Below are 20,098 nucleotides of genomic sequence, written 5' to 3'. Positions count from 1 at the left end.
CTGTCATGCTAGAGAAGACACATGTGGTGCTCTGGTCAACAGCCCCAGCTTAGCTCCCAGCTGCCAGCCAACATCAGCTGCCAGCCATGTGATGAGCAATCCTGGATGTCCAGCTAACTGGACCCTGAGAAGATGCGAGCCTCCAGCTGTCAAGTGACTCCCTGCTATATGTCTTCCCAGCTGAGGCCCCAGACATCATAGAGCAGACAAGCCATCCTCATTGTTGCCCTGCCTGAATTCCTGACCCACAAGATCTGTGAATATAAAGAATGGTTTTTGGAAGACAGTCAGTTTTGGGATGATTTGTTATGCAGCAATAAATGGAACAGACACGTACAACCCGTGCATCCGTCCACTAATATTTAAGTCATAAATCTCACATGACTTCTTCTAACAGCTTTTCAGAATTCTCTTAGCAGGCACTGAGAAGGTGCCAGTTTCGGGGAATGTGCTTAGAGAGAGAAGGGCTCCCCCACCTCCTCATCTACACTCCTCACTTCAGCAAGGTCTACTGTCTGAAAGTAGAGAGGCTGTGGTGTTAACTCCAGTGCCATGTTAACCCCTCTGAAGTTCCATTCCTCCTCTCTAAAATGAGAGATGGAGAGTAATTCTTCTCACTTCATGGATCTGATGGATGACCCAGGAAAGCGAAGCTGTAAATCTGCTCTGGGAATGCTTCAGCACACTCTGAAGATAATCATGAAGGCCACCTATAACCTGTTTCCCCCTCTGCCCACTCCACAGCCCCTTTCCTTGTCTTCATGCCTGGTAGATATGGTCTGACTCTGTCAAAATAACTTTCCCAGCCTAAGCCATTAGCTCTGCAGAGCCTCACACAGCTGCCATCCTTCCCCTCTTGTTTGTACCTTTCCAATAAAAGCACTGCCTCTTTTGATTACAGGAGAATTCTCCACTCTAATTGACTTCCAGGCATTAAATTTTACTGAGATGATCTCAGAGGCTCTCTGGGGAGAGGAGAAGTGCCAAGCATCGCCGCCCTTAAGGCCCTGGTGCTAGCTAACAGTTTCTAAAACTGTTTGCTCTAAATTTTGACAAGGCACCTTCTGGGTAATATAGAGAGCAGCTCAAAGCAAGGGCAGCTGGGTCCCAAGCTCCCTGACCTCTCACTGACCTCTGAGACAGCCGGCAGAGCAGGACACAGACCCGTAGGTCCTCGCACCTGCATCCCCACCCATCTCTGTTCATGTGATGCCTCTCACTTCACAAAAAGAAGTGAGAGGCATGGCACCTGCCCTAGACAGGTCAGCAATGCACAGGCACACATGACCCCTGTTGAGACAATGTGAGGCCATATAATTAGGTGCCAAATTCAGTGGCATAGTTAGCACTAAAAGAGGTAAGGTGGAGGAGGAGAGAGAAGCAGGAATTAGGGATGATTGAGGAAGGTTTCCTAGTATTGACAGTAAGGAAACAAATACTAGACCTCTCTATAGCACTTGCTTGATGACAAATCCTGTCCCACGCCCTTCATATACTTAAACACGTTTATTTCTCGTAACAACTTTTTGAGACAGATTCTACTTTTAATGCCCTTTTTATAGATGAGAAAATTGTGGCATGAAAAGGCTGAGTAACTCAGCTAGAGTCAGACCTAGTAAACAGGAGAGCCAGGCTGGGAGCCAGAAAGTCTGACTGGGGGTCTGCACTCTTCTGCACTGTGCTGCCTTTCAAGGCATTCGCACCAGGAGAGGAGGAGGAAAAGAAAGGTCTCCCAAACGGGAAACACTATACACACAAAGGCACAGACCTGGAACTGTGCTCCCTGTTCAATGGCCAATCATCCTTCCTCTGTCTCCTGGAGAAAAAAAAAGAAATCACATATATGGTTTTACATGCTTAGAAAATTTCTGGAATAAAAGACATGCTATCAGTGATTACCTCTTGGAAATAGAAATAGAGAGGAGGGGAGAAATGGGAAGAGAGCTCTTACTTTTTATTTTATAATTCTCCAAATGTTAGAAAATTTTGCCTCCAATCACTTTGACAATTCCATATTGCTCTGTCAAAAAATGAACAAAGGAAAGACTCTCCTCTATGTCCCCATCATTCTCCTAGGGAAATAGCTGATAAGAGGGCCAGTGGACCAAGTCAGAGCCAGTCCTTGGGCTACAGGAGTGTCCTGGGAAGATGAGTCTCTGCATCCTGACCTCCACCCAGAGGGAGCTGGGGACCTGCCCTCTTCCCAGTGAAAGGGTCCATCCCTCAGGCCACAGACGTCTGCCAGGCTCACCTTCACCCTCTTCTCTCTTCTCTGAGCGTCCCCAGCTTTCCACTCCTCACCACGTGTTTGCAGAGATCACAAAGAAAGCTGCAGACCCGTGTTTTGACATTTTATTAATATTGAGAACTTTTAAAAATTGAGAAATTCCATATAAACATCTAGATTTCTTTTTTCTTTTGACCAAACCAGAAGATCTGGCAATTCTAGGCCTGCATTCTCACTGGGCAACTGGGAAGCTGAGTTGAGGCTGCTGCCCCTTTTGACGTGACACAAGCTCTGTTTGCCTCTTTCTTTACCACTGCCTATATTCTCACGTTAAGGTCTAATGGCATTTATATACATCCATGCAATTGCTTTCTTATAACTGGCATACTTCCTCAGGTACATACCCTGCTGGGTCCTGGTAAGAAGCTGGATTTGCAGTCTGTGGTTTAGATTGCAAAATAATCTCCAGCTGTTTAACAGTTCTGTTCTCCCCAAGATCCTTGAGTGTAGGAACCAAGTCCAACACAGCCTCTCCATTCACACATCCTCTCACAGTGAAGCTTTTTATTTACGGCCTGATGAATTGATTCATCACAGTTAAGATAGAGAGTAAAGACCTGGATTTCAATCCATCCAGAATTGGCTGTGGCCGAATCATTCATGTAGCACAACGCTCAATCCTCCTCAAGAATGCACTGTGCTTTTATGCCTGGAAAAATGGATAGAAACACACTGCTCTCCCTTCAGCCTATGGTTTTACTAAATATAACTGCTGGCTTCTGTTATCTGTTTTTACAGACAATCTACATTCCTCTGGCTGATCTTCCCACCTTGACAACCAACTTCCCATCACATCGCTCTCCTGCTCATATATAGCACATGAATGATTCAACCAAAAAAGGAATCCCTTTACCTTCTACCTGATACATTTTAAACAGTAAAAAAAAACCTTTCCATTCATTGTGTCATACTAAAATTCTTTCATAGCTTTAATCTCACTTAATCCTTACAAAAACCATAAAAGGGGGAGTCTCTACTTTTAAAAATGGGCTTCCCCACTCTACGACATAAATCGCAGCAAGATCCTTTCTGACCCACCTCCTAGAGAAATGGAAATAAAAACAAAAATAAACAAATGGGACCTAATGAAACTTCAAAGCTTTTGCACAGCAAAGGAAACCATAAAAAGGACGAAAAGACAACCCTCAGAATGGGAGAAAATATTTGCAACTGACAAAGGATTAATCTCCAAAATATACAAGCAGCTCATGCAGCTCAATATCAAAGAAACAAACAACCCAATCCAAAAATGGGCAGAAGATCTAAATAGACATTTCTCCAAAGAAGACAAACAGATGGCCAAGAAGCACATGAAAAGCTGCTCAACATCACTAATCATTAGAGAAATGCAAATCAGAACACTGTAAAGCAGTTATATTCCAATAAAGATGTTGAAAAAAGGTCTTCCCTTAGCATTGAGATTCACTTTATAAATTGTTTATTTACATGAATTGCTTTTTTTTTGCATTTGTCCAGTTATTTTTTTAACATCTTTATTGGAGTATAATTGCTTTACAATGGTGTGTTAGTTTCTGCTGTATAACGAAATGAATCAGCTATATATATACATATATCCCCGTATCTCCTCCTCTTGCGTCTCCCTCCCACCCTCCCTATCTCATCCCTCTAGGTGGTCACAAAGCACTGAGCTGATCTTCCTGTGCTATGCGGCTGCTTCTCACTAGCTATCTATTTTACATTTGGTAGTGTATATATGTCCATGCCACTCTTTCACTTCGTCCCAGCTTACCCTTCCCCCCTCCCTGTGTCCTCAAGTCCATTCTCTACGTTTGTATCTTTATTCCTGTCCTGCCCGTAGGTTCTTCAGAATCTTTTTTTTTTAGATTCCACATATATGTGTTAGCATATGGTATTTGTTTAATGTGGCTGCTGCATTATAAAGGAAGGACGAACAGTCAGTTATATCAGCAGCTGAATTTCTCGTGAACCCCAGAGAGCAGCTTCTATAAGCCAGTCCACCACTTCCATGGCTCAAGCCTGGAACAAGCAGATGCAGCTATCATGGGGGAAACCTCACTCCTCTTGCAGGAAGGAACTGGGCCAGCGATCTGCAGCCAGGTTTGCAATCTTCGCTAACCAAACACACAACACATCTAAAATGTCTTCATGCCTAGTGCACCCTATAAGCTCTTACAGGGTAGAATTATAGGAGTCCTTAGAAAAAAAGTTTCTGAGAATAATTAGTCCTGGGGAAAGGTCACCTCAAGTGAATTCACTTAAATGGGAAGCAACATTTTAGAGCAAATAGTGTGTGTGGGTTGGTGGGGGGGTGTGTGGATTGGAGCTTTATCTTAAAAAGAACTAAAAATTATGATAGTAAATTTATTTTATTTTATATTTAATCACATTTTGATTATAACTGCAAAACATGGACTATTTCTTAGAACAGAAAAATGAATCAAGACTTCTTTGGGGCATGTTTATTCTGAAAAAAAATTCTAAGACAGCAAAATATGAAGTCAATCACTTCTTATTTGACCTTCACAGAAAGGTTTTAAAAAAGGTAAATTTTGCAAAATAGTCAAGGGCTTCATCACTTTTCCCCAGGACCTCTCCAAATCCTTTGCATTTCCAATCATCTCCTTCTGAAGCCTTTATTATATCATCATCTTTGTTGATTTTCTCTTTTTCAGTTGTAACCAGACAAACTCTGCCAGGCTCTCATTTCTTGGAGATTTTCTAACAATTATTGAATCAGTCCTCAATCATCACTTTCATTATCTTAGTGAAACCCTGCATCTTTTGCAAGATTGGCAATTTCACTCTGCAACTGGTAGGCACAGTAATCACAGTGACAACATCTGACACTAATGTTGGGGGGGGAGGGGGTAGATGCCATGTTAAGCCAGAAAGAGGTGTGAACAGGGACTAGCTTTGTAAGGATAGATTTGTTAGTGAACATTTCATGTTGGGATGACCCTTACGTCACAACTTGTAATTATTGGTACTCCAATAGTAAGTACTCTGATAATGAAGTTCCCTTGCTCTTAAAAACCAAAGTAGCATTGCGGATTCAGGAGAAAGGACTCCACCGGGAGAACTGTGATGAGTCCACCACTGGTGAAGGTGGTCAACTGTAAACTGTGTGATGCTGGCTGAGGGACTGACTAAGGTCCCTCCAGGCTCTGGCTTCCAAACCCAGTCAGTGTGCTTAAGCCCTAAAGCTGGTCAACACCTAAAGCTAAAATAACTGAAAAGAAACAGAAATATCTGCTTTGTGACTACTGCCACCTACTGAAATTAAGCTTCATTTCCAATTTTACTGTTATCTACACTATAACTGACTCTAGGGGGCAATGCATTGCAGTCTATCACTTGGATAGGTTAGCTTAGCTCTAAACAGGTCAGAGGAACTTTGCAAGGTCTGGCAAGGCTTAAAACCTCTTCTTCCTGTTGGGAGTCTGTTGGGAGATTCTGGATTTTTGTCTGGTTTGGTCCAGACTGGGTGAAGTTTGGCTCTACAAGTCTTCGAGGCTTGCACAGTAATTGGAAAATTCATTCTTGGGATAGGGTGCATTCTTTCATGTCTGACTTTGCACATGTTCTTTATACTGCTGGCCCACCTCTCCTCCACTGGGCAAACTGTTCTCCTTCAAGATCAAGTTCAAATGTCCTCTCTATAAAGGCTGTCTGCACCTCCCCAAAGCTGTTCTCCCTTTCCTCTGTGCAACGTAAGTTTTACTCGGTTCTGTAACAACACTTACCACATGTAACTTAATCCTTTAATAATCCATTTCTTCCTCTAGATTAAAGTTTTTGGGTACAACTGTAATGATATAATCTTGTTAGTACATGTTCACTACCTAGCACATTGAAGATACTCAATAAACCTTTATTAGGCAGAAGCAAGAAGAACTACAATCCTGCAGCCTGTGGAACAAAAACCACATTCACAGAAAGATAGACAAGATGAAAAGGCAGAGGGCTATGTACCAGATGAAGGAACAAGATAAAACCCCAGAAAAACAACTAAATGAAGTGGAGATAGGCAACCTTCCAGAAAAAGAATTCAGAATAATGATAGTGAAGATGATCCAGGACCTTGGAAAAAGAATGGAGGCAAAGATCGAGAAGATGCAAGAAATGTTTAACAAAGACCTAGAAGAATTAAAGAACAAACAAACAGAAATGAACAATACAATAACTGAAATGAACACTACACTAGAAGGAATCAAGAGCAGAATAACTGAGGCAGAAGAACGGATAAGTGACCTGGAAGACACAATGGTGGAATTCACTGCTGTGGAACAGAATAAAGAAAAAAGAATGAAAAGAAATGAAGACAGCCTAAGAGACCTCTGGGACAACATTAAACACAACAACATTCACGTTATACGGGTCCCAGAAGGAGAAGAGAGAGAGAAAGGACACGAGAAAATATTTGAAGAGATTATAGTCAAAAATGTCCCTAACACGGGAAAGGAAATAGCCGCCCAAGTCCATGAAGCACAGAGAGTCCCGTACAGGATAAACCCAAAGAGAAACACGCCGAGACACATAGTAATCAAACTGGCAAAAATTAAAGACAAAGAAAAACTATTGAAAGCAGCAAGGGAAAAATGACAAATAACATACAAGGGAACTCCCATAAGATTAACAGCTGATTTCTCAGCAGAAACTCTACAAGCCAGAAGAGAGTGGCATGATATACTTAAAGTGATGAAAGGGAAGAACCTACAACCACGATTACTCTACCTGGCAAGGATCTCATTCAGATTCAACAGAGAAATCAAAAGCTTTACAGACAAGCAAAAGCTAAGAGAATTCAGCACTACCAAACCAGCTCTACAACAAATGCTATAGGAACTTCTCTAACTGGGAAACACAAAAGAAAAGGACCTACAAAAACAAACCCAAAACAATTAAGAAAATGGTCATAGGAACATACATATCAATAATTACCTTAAACGTGAATGGATTAAATGCTTCAACCAAAAGACACAGGATTGCTGAATGGATACAGAAACAAGACCCATATATATGCTGTCTACAAGAGACCCACTTCAGACCTAGGGACACATACAGAATGAAAGTGAAGGGATGGAAGAAGGTATTCCATGCCAATGGAAATCAAAAGAAAGCTGGAGTAGCAATACTCATATCAGATAAAATCGACTTTAAAATAAAGATTGTTACAAGAGACAAGGAAGGACACTACATAATGATCAAGGGATCACTCCAAGAAGATGATATAACAATTATAAATATATATGCACCCAACATAGGAGCACCTCAATACATAAGGAAACTGCTAACAGCTATAAAAGAGGAAATTGACAGTGACACAATAATAGTGGGGGACTTTAACATCTCACTTACACCAATGGACAGATCATCCAAAATGAAAATAAATAAGGAAACAGAAGCTTTAAATGACACAATAGACCAGATAGATTTAATTGACATTTATAGGACATTCCATCCAGAAACAGAAGATTACACTTTCTTCTCAAGTGCGCACGGAACATTCTCCAGGACAGATCACATCTTGGGTCACTAATCAAGCCTCGGAAAATATATGAAAATTGATATCATACCAAGCATCCTTTCTGACCACAACGCCATGAAATTAGAAATCAATTACAGGGAAAAAAACGTAAAAAAAACAAACACATGGAGGCTAAACAATACGTTACTAAATAACCAAGAGATCACTGAAGAAATCAAAGAGGAAATCAAAAAAAAACCTAGAGAAAAATGACAATGAAAACACGATGATCCAAAACCTATGGGATGCAGCAAAACCAGTTCTAAGAGGGAAGTTTATACCTATACAAGCCTACCTCAAGAAACAAGAAAAATCTCAAATAAACAATCTAACCTTACACCTAAAGGAAATAGAGAAAGAAGAACAAACAAATAAATCTCCAAAATATATAAACAGTTCATGCATCTCAATATTAAAAAAACAAACAACACAATCCAAAAATGGGCAGAAGACCTAAATAGACATTTCTCCAAAGAAGACATACAGATGGCCAAGAAGCCCATGAAAAGCTGCTCAACATCACTACTTATTAGAGAAATGCAAATCCAAACTACAGTGAGGTATCACCTCACACCAGTTAGAATGGGCATCATCAGAAAATCTACAAACAACAAATGCTGGAGAGGGTGTGGAGAAAAGGGAACCCTCTTGCACTGTTGGTAGGAATGTAAATTGATACAGCCACTATGGAGAACAGTATGGAAGTTCCTTAAAAAACTAAAAATAGAATTACCATATGATCCAGCAATCCCACTACTGGGCATATACCCAGAGAAAAGCGTAATTCAAAAAGACACATGCACCCCAATGTTCATTGCAGCACTATTTACAATAGCCAGGTCATGGAAGCAACCTAAATGCCCACCAGCAGACGAATGGATAAAGAAGATGTGGTATGTATATACAATGGAATATTACTCAGCCATAAAAAGGAACAAAATTGGGTCATTTGTAGAGATGTGGATGGATCTAGAGACTGTCATAGAGAGTGAAGTAAGTCAGAAAGAGAAAAACAAATATCGTATATTAATGCATATATGTGGAACCTAGAAAAATGGTACAGATGAACCGGTTTGCAGGGCAGAAATTGAGACACAGATGTAGAGAACAAACATATGGACACCAAGGGGGGAAAGTGGCAGGGGGTGGGGGTGGGGGTGTGATGAATTGGGAGATTAGGATTGACACGTATACACTGATGTGTATAAAACTGATGACTAATAAGGACCTGCTGTATAAAAAAATAAATTAAATAAAATTCCAAAAAATTTTAAAAAAACCTTTATTAAATGAATGAATAAATACCATGATCATGTCAAATTGCCCAAATTATATCAGCCTCCTGAATTTAGCGTTTTTTGTTTGTTTGTTCTCATTCAAGTATAGTTGATTTACAATGTGTTAATTTCTGCTGTACAGCAAAGTGATTCAGTTTTATATATATATATATATATATATACATGTATATATATATATATATATATATCTCCTTTTACATATTCTTTTCCATTGTGGTTTATTACAGGATACTGAATATAGTTCCCTGTGCTATACAGTAGGACCCTGTTGTTTTGGTAGAGCTATTTGACTCTTTGAACTCTAATCATGTATAGTTTTGATAAAGGTAAAAACTGAAAATAGAAAAAAGATAATACAAGTAGAAATTCTGGTATTTTTTTCTTGACCTCCACTTTGAAAACCCTAACAATAAGCTCCAGCATTAACAGCATGAGCTGTGCCCCTGGAGCCCATCACAGAGTCTGGGTGTGAACATAAACCTTTAGGAAGCAAATGAATGAAGAGGAACAGATAAAAACAAATTTTCTTAAGAAAAGATCTTTCAAGTTATCTTATTATTTAGCCCCTATCATACAGATATGATCTAATTTGTTTAAGATTGACATGGAGATAGACAAGTTATTTCCATACCTTGCATATTGATTTTTCTGTGGAAAAAAAAGTAGAATCTGGAAAATGGGATTGATTTGTTCATAAGAGATAGCAGCTTAATCTTACACATCAGAGACCACCATCATAGTTAATTTGGGATTCTACATTTTGGTTTGAGAAATGGAATATTATAAAATCCTGGCTTTCAACTGGGAAAGGGAACATAAGAGAATCACAAGGGCGGGAATGCTGAGGAAGGGTACCTGTAGTTTGAAGAAAAAGCACTGTTCATTTAAGAACCACTGATATTTATGCGAAGCAGTGAAAGTAGAGTCAAGAGGGTGGTTTGTGGTTCTGGCTTTTCCACTTACCTAACCAAGTAACTTGGTCTCAATTTCATGTTAAATGCAGAGGGCTGCATTTGATGGTCACTAAGATTATAATTAAGTCTAAAAATTGTTGTATGTTCCACCAATATTCTGAACGGCAAAGGCAGGTCAGACTGATATAGACAAGGAAATTCTTTTATCTTTGAAATAGAAATAAAAACATTTTGGAAAAGAAAATAATATTTGATTTGAGCTTTGAGATTTACCAATTAAATAATATATAATTCAATTTGTTGAGTAAAATCAGTGTACTGGATACAGTTTCTTTACATGAAAATACCATGGTGTTTTTATTTAGGCTCCTTGCCAACAACTTCTCTGATCCATAAATTCTATTTTAGATGCTATTTTCTCTTCCTGATCTCTATGTGGCTAGAAAAAAAGGAGGTATGCCTAGGTAATAAATGATGATACTCGACTCTTACTTATTCTCATGTTCATTTCTATGGTCTACTGCAATTATGTTTCTTTACTGAGGATGGCTAAAAATGTACCTGCAGCAAGAGCTTGTAAATGCAAGGTAAATGCTTGATTAGCTGTAATTAGGGGCTCATGAAAATAAATACCAGGTGATAGTTTGCACTATTCATCAAAGAGCATTACTGGAGGTGAGGGAGAGCATATTTTTTTTTTCCTTTTAAAAAAATAACCAAATGAGGAAAAGTCATCAATAATGCGACCACTTAGAGAAAGCCACATTTAATAGACTGCATCATTAATAGTGTCTTCCTAATCCTTTTCCTGGAGCTATAGCAAACATAGTGGTCCAGAGACACATTTCAAAGGCTTAGCACACACATAATCTTTTACATACATAAAAGTCTGTATGTGCCATAGCTGATCTAGGGAGGAGACACAGCCCCTCCCTGCCAGAGATGATGCCCAGAGCAGAGAGGAAGAGATTCTTTGGCTTCTTTCTTTTTTCTTCGTATTCCTAGTAGCGCTGAACCCAGCCAGAAGCCAGCTGACATGAGAGTCTGGAAAATGCAGGTTGCAGAGGGGAATCCCAGTCAACCAGAGCGAGGCATAAGTAAGCACAGGATCAGCATAGTACCCCTATGCTACTCAGCATTCACTCCCATCCTTCTACCCATCCTTAACTCGCTGAAACGACTTTGTGCTTGTACCTAACACAGAATGGTAGTGTAAATGCCTGACATTAGGTTTTTGATTGTTGAGGCATCATTTCAAAAGAATAAGCATATTACCAGTTGTCTGACACAGCTACTAGCAAAACAACCAGATAAGAAATTAGGCTATCACCACCAGTGAAGTTCCCTCTTTCAGAAAGCCCTGGGTAACCTAGATAACTGACCACTTGAGTGACCCCACTTCTCCCTTCCTGCATCTCAATTCCCATTCTTATGCTTGAAATTAGCCAATGAAGAGTGAACCCATGAAACCCTAGATACCCCACTCTGGGACCCTAATAAATGCATAATACAAGCAGAAGTTTTAGTATTTTTTTCTTGACCTCCACTTTGAAAACCTTATCAATAAACTCCAGCATTAATAGCCCAGAGCACTGGGCACTGTTACCTCTTATCCTTTTGGATACTTGTTTCCCTGGCCGCAGCTATTTCCTCACACCTGATCAGTAGTCTCCCAAATACTTGAGGAGAACCCACAGGTCTCTGGGTTTCTCTCTGAGTGCAATTCTCTCCTCTTTGGAAGCCTGTCCTAAGAACTCTTGCCTGAATTGGAAGTCCTCTCTGTTATCATTTGTATTAATTTCTTACTTCCATTGTCCAAGGTTAATTTGTTCTTTTTCTAACCTTTTGAATAGAATGTTTAATTCACGTAACATCACGCTTTCTTATTTATAATATTCTTTTTATCACAGCTTTAACCATAACTCGTAAATTTTGTCATATAGGATTTTTCTTATCATTGCTTTCATTTTCTCTGTAGAAAAATGTTTTAAATCCCCAAATGGTTGGAGTATTATTGTTGGATCATTTACACCATTGTTATTATTAACATGTGGTTTCCCACATTATGACTAAAGGCTGTGGGGAAGCATATCCCACAGTAGTTAATAGTTTTCATTCTTGAGTCAGAAGGCTGGAGTTTAAATTCCTGCTCTTTTTCTGGCTATATGACCTTGGGCAGAGTATTTAATCTAAGGCTCAATTTCTTCACTTGTAAAATTGAGATAATAATAATACCTATCTCAGATGGTTGTCCTGAGAATTAAATTACAATAATTCATGTAAAACCTTTAGCACATAGTAATTATTCAACAAATCTTAGTTAATTTATATTTGGGGGAATTTATAGAAGGTCCTTTGTGGTCAACTTTTGCTGTTCAAGTGGCACTTGCAAGAATTAAAAAAAGATGTTCTCTGTGGGCATAAAATTCAATATGGCAGCACACGCTGTTGATCCTAGCTCCATAACCCCTTGGCCTGCTCTGAATTTGCCTGCAGCTGTAGGGGACAGTGTGCTGACAGTCTCTTCAAGGACCTATACACGCCTGCTTCTCTACGTGAAGGTACCCACCAGGGTTTGGGACTTAAAACCCTCAGAGATAAGTCTTAACCAGTTAGGGATGGGAGAAATTGGATAAATACCCTGTCTTTTCCGTCCCTGGAGAGAACAAATCTAAGGTGCATTTCACATGTTCCTCAGAGAATCCTCAGAGGAACTGAGCTTCAGTTACCCACAGGGAAACCTACTCTCTTATGAATCCTGGATGGGGTTTTCCTCCTTCTGTCTCACCGTCCCTGTGCTTTTTCTTGTGCTTCCTGAGATGACCTCCTAAATAAATGAGCTGCACCAAGACCTTGCACAGAATCTGCCTTTTGGAGGAACATTAACACAGATACATATGTATTAAATTATCCTAGTAATTGTATTGTTCACATCCTCTAAGGAGTGTTTCTTAAATCTCATTTCATATTATAATCAACTGGAGAAAAATATATTTCTGGAGATTGGCAAATAAAAAACCAAATCCAGATTTAGTAAGGAGAGATTTTATTCAAAAGGATTATTGCAAAGGGGGGCAGAAGGGACCTTTGCACTAAGGGGAGTAGAGCTACTGCAATAGGGAGAGGCTCTGACCATAAGACCTCAAAGGTTAGGTAAAAAGTTTTTCTTTTATACAGAGGAGTAAATAAGACTAGAAAGAACCAGGTGTGGAGGAGTGGGGTAAAAGAGTGATGTTGGGGAGAGGGAATTTCCCCCTCTACCCTCTTGAGTTCCTGTGTCTGGACTAATAATAAAGTTGACACAAAGATTAATAGGAAAAAAAGAAATCAATTTTAATTTGTGCACACCAAGGTTTCATAGAAATGGGACCTAAGAAGTGGCCAAAGCAGGCAGTTTTTAAATTTTTTAAACAAAGAAACAATAAATTTGTGAGGAATTGACAGAACAAAGAAACTTAGGCTTTGGGTGCTTAATGAGTAAGGAATTTAAGCATAGTTTGGGTTTGGGTAGTAAATTAGTAAAGAAGTAACAACGTTTTCTTATATAGGCTTCTCAGTCCTGAATTCCCTATCTCTGGTGATAAGAATTACCTTTCTACAGGGAGGGGAAACTTTCATAGGGATATGTATTTCCTGTTTTCAGTGGACAGAGAGAAAGCTCAAAGTGTCCCTTTTGCATGGGCCATTTCTTAAGTAACTTTAATTAAAAAATAATCAATATGCCATTGTGGTGTATTTTGGGGTGGTCTGCCCTGGGCCCCAACAGTGACCTGATGGGAGTAGATCAGAGAATGTTTTACCCTGAGGCCAGCCTTTTCTCAGGAGAGGTTGTTAAGGATGTTGACTTAAACAAAAATGCACATGAGAGTTGTGAGTTTAAGTTTTTTTCAGGGTCTTACTGAAGACTATAGCCTGGGAGCCAGCCATTCAGTAGCTCTGAGTAAACTGTTCCAAAGAGGTAGGAGAGGAGACAGTATTTTTATGAATTTTTTGGCTAAGACATATACACAACTCAAGCATACATCTTGGTAAAAGATTAATGCTAAAAAAAAAAGATTAAAGTTAATCACAAACAAAATCAAGTTAATGATTTTAATGCTTTTCCATGTACAGGAAGATGCAAGAAGCTGGGGTCACTGGAATACTTTCTGAGATATGCATCTTAGCTATCTAGGGGCCCATCGATTCAAAGAACAGAGTGCCTCATTTTGTTTTTTCATCCTGAATTCCCCTCAAGGCCCATTGTGCACTGTCAGTGGGTGACTGCAGTGGGTTGTGACTTAACCTTTGTAGAACCGGATGGTGAGTTATACTCCTCATTCTTTTTTTGCTCACAAGGAGGACTGTGTGCTGGCTCAGATTGAGCGTGGGTTAAAGCTTAGGGAGCTTGGAGGAAAGAATCTTAACCGAAGTTTAACAAGCATTTTGTTCTGATTGGTCAATGGGAACAAGCAGTTCAGTTAATCATTTATGAGGCCAAGAATGGGAACTTAAAGGGTCTGTGTCTAGTCTTGTCATAGGTAAACAAGGGGGCACACGTAAGTCTTACCTAAGTCATATGGAAGAGCATGGTTCTTTGTAGTCTTTTCCAGAACACAAAAAAGGCTCTGTGTGTGCACACACACGTGTGTGTGTGTGTGTGTGTGTGTGTGTGTGTGTTTCTTTGACTGTCCCTGTTTTCCAGGAGCACATGGCTCAGGGAAAATTCAACATTGTCAGGATGAAGCCTGGACTACAATATTTTCTAGAAGCTCCCCAGGTAATGTATAGATTACAATAAAAGAATTGAGAGACACATCAACTAATCAAAACGTGTGGACCTTATTCAAATCCTAATTCAAACAAAACTATTTGTAAAAATGACCTTTATAAAACAGTTGGGAATTTTAATACTGAATCTTTGATGAAGTTAAGGAATTACTGCTATTTTTTAGGTGGGATAATGATATTGTACCTATGAATTTTTAATTTTTTAAAAAAGTGATAATGGTATTGTCATTATATTTTTTAAAAAGATTCCTTATATTTTAGAGATACTCATTGGAGGAAATGTGTGTAGGTTAAATGATATGATTTCTGGGATTTGCTTCAGTATCATATAGAAGGGGAAAAAGTGGGTGTGGAAAGTTGGCCATGAATTGGTAACTGTCAAAGTTGGGTGGTGTGGGTCACGTGGGTTCATTAGATTAGTCTGTCTACGCTTGCATATGTTTGAAATAAAAAAGCTTTTCTAAGGAAGCTCCCTAATTGTTCTTAATAGGCAGCCCATGTTGAAAACTGTTTTTTATATCCTTACTTATTTTTAGTCTGCTCAATTGCCAAGACCTGAAAGAGGTCTGTTAAGGGTTCCTTTTCCATGGCTATTGCATTTCTTTCCATTTCCCCTTGTATTTTCTGCAATGCTTCATTTCTATAATTCATTGCTTTATTGTTTGACACATTAAGGTTTATGAAAGATTTCCTTTTCCTTGCCATGAAAAAAATGTTCATGGCAAAAGTAAAAAAAAAAATCAAGTAGTATAAAAAGGTATACTGAAAAATAGATTTCTCTTTCAACTCAGATTCCCAACTTTCAGTCCCTCTGCCGAGTGTCAGACACAATTATCAATTTCCTCTCTCTCCATCAAGAAATAGTCGATGTGTATGTGAACACATATATGTACATATGTACACATACTTGGAAGGCAGCTATGCTCACCACTATACCACCAATGCCATATTCAGGTACATATATTTGAATGTCATACACACACACACATACACACAATTGGGACCAAAGGATTTTACATTCTGTTAGACTTCTTGCATTTATCACTTTAATCTTGTACAGAAAATGGAAAACTATACACTGTGGTCAACCCTGCAGCATTACTGATTCTGTTTCTATGAGAGCTATTTTACAACTCTGTAAATTATAGATAACTGATAACAAGGCAGAATAACTCCTATCTATAGACATGTAAATCAATTCTGTCAAGTGCAGGGACAACCTCCTCCACTGGTAGTAAACCAGTTTGGCCCTCATTTGCACATCCATTTCACCCTTCCTTTATTGCACATGAATCTGTGCTTCCTGACTTCTCCTTTGAGCCAGTTATGACATCTGACTAGCCCTCCTCAGTATAAAAGTCTTTCCATGTCCCTGTTTCTTGATTGTGGGGAAAAGGCTTCAGTCTCACAGGCCTTCCCCACATTCCAAAAAGCTGGCTCAAGCTGTTAATGATTAGGAAAAGAGAGTCACAGGACTCCTGGTTCCTCCTGAAGGAATATAGATAACAATCTGATCCATATCTTTGAGTTGTTCTGCAGAAACTGAGACGCTCACCCAGGTGGAGGATAGTGACTATATGCTGACCACAAGCACTAGACCCCAGACTGGTTGGAACCAGAAGGCTGAGATTCCTAATACATCACCCTGTTACCTCACCACCAACCAATCAGAAGAAGTTTCAGGAACTGATCAGGCATCCCACGACCCTATCCCCTAACAATATCTTTTAAAACCCTTGCCTGAAAGCCATTGGGAAGTTTGGGTCTTTTGAGCACAAGCAGCCCATACTCCTTGCTTGGCCCTTGCAATAAACCTTTCTCTGCTCCAAAAGCCGACGTTTTGATTTGTTTGGCCTCACTGTGCGCTGGGCACACAAACTTAGGTTTGACAACAGTCCTTCATTGTGAGCAAAATGAAATCGTTAACACTTGTTCATTTTATATCTGCATGAGAGTCATGTTTTTTTTTTTTTTAAGAATTATCCTTTAACAGCGTTTCACAAATAGGCTGAACATACAACTCTGGGATTTAAGGAAAACCCAACTTTACTTCTGTCTCTCATTGTCCAGTGTGAATAACTGTCTGGATGTATCAACTCATTTAATCTGTCCCAGTCATTTGCTTCAACAATGCATCAGAGGACAAGGGGAAGATGGTGGAAGAGTAAGACGCGGAGATCACCTTCCTCTCCACAGATACACCAGAAACACATCTACACGTGGAACAACTCCTACAGAACACCTACTGAACGCTGGCAGAAGACCTCAGACCTCCCAAAAGGCAAGAAACTCCTCACGTACCTGGGAGAAAAAAAGAAAAAACAGAGGCAAAAGAATAGGAACGGGACCTGCACCAGTGGAAGGGAGCTGTGAAGGAGGAAAGGTTTCCACACACTAGGAAGCCCCTTCGCGGGCGGAGACTGCAGGTAGCGGAGGGTGGAGCTTCGGAGCCGTGGAGGACAGCGCAGCAACAGGGGTGCGGAGGGCAAAGCGGGGAGATTCCCGCACAGAGGATCGGTGCCGACCGGCACTCACCAGCCCGAGAGGCTTGTCTGCTCACCCGCCGGGGCGGGCGGGGCTGCAAGCTGAGGCTCGGGCTTTGGTTGGAGCGCAGGGAGAGGACTGGGGTTGGCGGCGTGAACACAGCCTGAAGGGGTTAGTGCACCATGTCTAGCTGGGAGGGAGCCCAGGAAAAGGTCTGGAGCTGCTGAAGAGGCAAGAGACTTTTTCTTCCCTCTTTGTTTCCTGGTGCACAAGGAGAGGGGGTTAAGAGTGCTGCTTAAAGGAGCTCCAGAGACGGGCGCGAGCCGCGGCTAAAAGCGCTGACCCCAGAGATGGGCAGGAGACGCTAAGGCTGCTGCTGCCCCCACCAAGAAGCCTGTGGGCGAGCACAGGTCACTATCCACACCTCCCTTCCGGGGAGCCTGTGCAGCCCGCCACTGCCAGGTTCCCAGGATCCAGGGACAACTTACCCGAGAGAATGCACGGCGAGCCTCAGGCTGGTGCAACATCACGCCGGCCTCTGCCGCCGCAGGCTCACCCCGCACTCTGCGCCCCTCCCTCCCCCCGGCCTGAGTGAGCCAGAGCCCCCGAAACAGCAGCTCCTTTAACCCCGTCCTGTCTGAGCTGAAAAACAGACGCCCTCCGGGGACGGGGACGTATACGCAGAGGCGGGTCCAAATCTAAAGCTGAGCCCCTGGGAGCTGTGAGAACAAAGAAGAGAAAGGGAAATCTCTCCTAGCAGCCTCAGAAGCAGCGGATTAAAGCTCCACAATCAACTTGATGTACCCTGCATCTGTGGAATACATGAATAGACAACGAATCATTCCAAATTGAGGAGGTGGACTTTGAGAGCGAAATTTATGATTTTTTCCCCCTTTTCCTCTTTTTCTGAGTGTGTATGCTTCTGTATGAGATTTTGTCTGTATAGCTTTGCTTCCACCATTTGTCGTAAGGTTCTTTCCATCCTTTTTTAAAAAAATTTTTTTCTTAATTATTTTTTAATTTAATAACTTTATTATATTTTACTTTATTTTATTTTACTTTATCTTCTTCCTTTCTTTCGTTTTTCCTTCCTTCCCTCCTTCCTTCCTTCCTTCCTTCCTTCTTCCCACCGTCCCTCCCTCCTTTCTTTCTTTCCTTCTTTCTTTCTTCCTTCCTTCCTCTCTTTCTTTCTTTCTTTCTTTCTTTCTTCCTACTTCTACTAATTCTTTCTCTCTACTTTTTCTCCCTTTTATCCTGAGCCATGTGGATGAAAGGCTCTTGGTGCTGCAGCCAGGAGTCAGTGCTGTCCCTCTGACGTGGGAGAGCCAATTTCAGGACACTGGTCAACAAGAGACCTCCTAGCTCCACGTAATATCAAACAGCGAAAATCTCCCAGAGATTTCCATCTCAACGCCAGCACCCAGCTTCACTCAATGACCAGCAAGCTACAGTGCTGGACACCCTATGCCAAACAACTAGCAAAACAGGAACACAACCCCACCCATTAGCAGAGACGCTGCCTAAAATCATAATAAGTCCACAGACACCCCAAAACACACCACCAGACGTGGACCTGCCCACCAGAGAGACAAGATCCAGCCTCATCCACCAGAACACAGGCACTAGTCCCCTCCACCAGGAAGCCTACACAACCCACTGAACCAACCTTAGCCACTGGGGACAGACACCAAAAACAATGGGAACTACGAACCTGCAGCCTGCAAAAAGGAGACCCCAAACACAGTAAGATAAGCAAAATGAGAAGACAGAAAAACACACCGCAGATGAAGGAGCAAGATAAAAACCCACCAGACCTAACAAATGAAGAGGAAATAGGCAGTCTACCTGAAAAAGAAATCAGAATAATGATAGTAAAGATGATCCAAAATCTTGGAAATAGAATAGACAAAATACAAGAAACATTTAACAAGGACGTAGAAGAACTAAAGATGAAACAAACAATGATGAACAACACAATAAATGAAATGAAAAATACTCTAGATGGGATCAATAGCAGAATAACTAAGGCAGAAGAATGGATAAGTGACCTGGAAGATAAAATAGTGGAAATAACTACTGCAGAGCAGAATAAAGAAAAAAGAATGAAAAGAACTGAGGACAGTCTCAGAGACCTCTGGAACAACATTAAACGCACGAACATTCGAATTATAGGGGTTCCAGAAGAAGAAGAGAAAAAGAAAGGGACTGAGAAAATATTTGAAGAGATTATAGTTGAAAACTTCCATAATATGGGAAAGGAAATAGTGAATCAAGTCCAGGAAGCACAGAGAGTCCCATACAGGATAAATCCAAGGAGAAATATGCCAAGACACATATTAATCAAACGGTTAAAAATTAAATACAAAGAAAGCATATTAAAAGCAGCAAGGGAAAAACAACAAATAACACACAAGGGAATCCCCATAAGGTTAACAGCTGATCTTTCAGCAGAAACTCTGCAAGCCAGAAGGGAGTGGCAGAACATACTGAAAGTGATGAGGGAGAAAAACCTGCAGCCAAGATTACTCTACCCAGCAAGGATCTCATTCAGATTTGATGGAGAAATTAAAACCTCTACAGACAAGCAAAAGCTGAGAGAGTTCAGCACCACCAAACCAGCTTTACAACAAATGCTAAAGGAACTGCTCTAGGCAAGAAACACAAGAGAAGGAAAAGACCTATAATAACGAACCCAAAACAATTAAGAAAATGGGAATAGGAACATACATATCGATAATTACCTTAAATGTAAATGGACTAAATGCTCCCACCAAAAGACACAGGTTGGCTGAATGGATACAAAAACAAGACCCATATATTTGCTGTCTACAAGAGA

The 20,098-nt window shown here is 40.6% G+C and overlaps 1 protein-coding gene across 8 annotated transcripts in view; it reads right to left on the bottom strand.

The window, feature by feature from the left end:
- Window positions 1-20,098, bottom strand: part of SCN11A (sodium voltage-gated channel alpha subunit 11) — a 129,373-nt gene that overhangs the window by 97,951 nt on the left and 11,324 nt on the right. For 6 of the 8 annotated variants that reach the window (XM_067754026.1, XM_067754029.1, XM_067754028.1 and 3 more), the window contains one exon: window positions 1,769-1,816. The exons of the other annotated variants lie outside the window; for them this stretch is intronic. The gene's annotated coding sequence lies outside the window, so the exon portion shown is untranslated. The remainder of the gene's footprint in view (window positions 1-1,768; window positions 1,817-20,098) is intronic. 8 annotated transcript variants of the gene reach the window in all.

This window comes from Pseudorca crassidens, chromosome 10, assembly GCF_039906515.1.
Source record: "Pseudorca crassidens isolate mPseCra1 chromosome 10, mPseCra1.hap1, whole genome shotgun sequence".
NCBI lineage: Eukaryota > Metazoa > Chordata > Mammalia > Artiodactyla > Delphinidae > Pseudorca > Pseudorca crassidens.
Note: the sequence above shows the minus strand (reverse complement) of the source record. Positions and strands in the feature narration are given on the sequence as shown.